The sequence below is a fragment of the Octodon degus genome, unplaced genomic scaffold (genome assembly GCF_000260255.1).
Source record: "Octodon degus isolate 3935 unplaced genomic scaffold, OctDeg1.0 scaffold00047, whole genome shotgun sequence".
In the NCBI taxonomy this organism is placed as follows: Eukaryota; Metazoa; Chordata; class Mammalia; order Rodentia; family Octodontidae; genus Octodon; species Octodon degus.
Genome location: NW_004524623.1, coordinates 11,639,136 through 11,640,815, shown reverse-complemented (window position 1 = coordinate 11,640,815; position 1,680 = coordinate 11,639,136).

Here is a 1,680-nt window from a genome sequence, read left to right as displayed (position 1 = left end):
GGCAGGCCAGGGATGGAACCCCCAGTCCTTGTATCTGCCTAAGCAGGCACTTTAATCCATTGAGCTATCTGGCCTGCCCAGCTCTTATGTTTTGACAATTTGCGGATTAAGCATATAATATAAACAAATTATTGAAGCTTGTAAATACTGTCTCTTCCAACTTGAGTTTCCTAGTATAGTCTTTTTTCCCCATGGAATTGCATATGTATTGTTGTTCAGGAATTTCATAGTTTTCTGGGTAAGGTGTCATCTATTTTTCTGAGCACTTTAGTTTAGAGTCACATTCTTAGCTTTTATTTTCTGGTATTTTCTTTCTGTGTCTTTGAAATATAGTAGAAGACTCCCCACTTTGTTTTATATTTTAGTTATTTTGTCTCTTTAATCACTTGCAAATAAAATTTCTGAATATATATATTTGGATTTCAACAATAGATGTATACTAGTCAATATGCATTTTGAAATTCTACATTAATTGCTTTTGTGGGTTGAATAATTGTCATCCCAACTTTTGCGACCAGAAGTATTTTAGAGTTTAAATTTTTTCAGATCTTCAAATATTTCTATATGTATAATGAAGTACCTGGGCATAGAACTGTTCTATACAAGAAGTACATGTATGATTCAGATACACTTTGTATGTGTAGACTGAACGGAATTTTAAACAAAATTATCAGTGAACATATATTTTGACTGCAGTCTGTCCTGTGAGGCCAGTTATGAAATTCTCTCCTTGTGGCATCCTGTCTGCACTTACAAAGTTTTGGATTTTAAAGCATTTCAGATTTTCAGTATCTGGATAAGCGCTGCTCAGTCTGTCCCCCTACATCATTTCATTGCTGTGAAGTGCACTTTGTATTTTTATTGCATTTTTGCATATATTTGAAAATAGTTGTGCAATTAATGTTTCCAGTGTCTGTAGATAACATTCTAAATTCATGTACTGAGGTCCTAGGATGATTTCTAATTTTTTTTTTTTCAGTACTGGGGAATGAACTCAGGACTCTGCGCTTGCCAGGCAAGTGCTTATTCTACTGAGCCATCTCCCAGCCCGCTAAAATTCTTGTGATGCTGTATGTTCTCCTTGTTAAGTTTCTTCTTCTAGTATCTGTTGTGCATGAAGTTTCCAAAGAGATGTCTGAAACTATGTCTTGTTGATGGCTGTCTCGTTTGTGTGGAGTACACTGGAACATTTTCTTTATCACGTGGTATGTGTTTCCATTAGCTTTTCAAATCTTTTCATTTAATCTGCTTCTTTTCGTTTGATCTGGTAATTGTTATTACATTAATACTGGCCAGGGCCTGTGCCCACTTCACTGCATCATTGTCTCCAATGTGCAGCTGAACAACAGATGGGCACATATCCTAGTGGCTTCCTAGTTTTTGTAACAAAATTGATAGCTCTGATTCCTTCAGACAGCAATATATATATAATATCATGGGTTTTTCTCCATATCTCTTTGGTTTGTGGGAAGTACTTCCACTGAAAGAATTTAGAAGACTATATAGATGGAAAGAAAATGCTCTAAAACATAAATATGAAAAAAAAAGAACTAAAAGACAGTTTGACAGGGGCCGGGGAGATGGCTCAGTGGAATAAGCGCTTTCCTGGCAAGCGCAAGGGCCTGAGTTCAATCCCCGGTTCCGAAAAAAAAAAAGAACTAAAACTTAAATATGAACAGA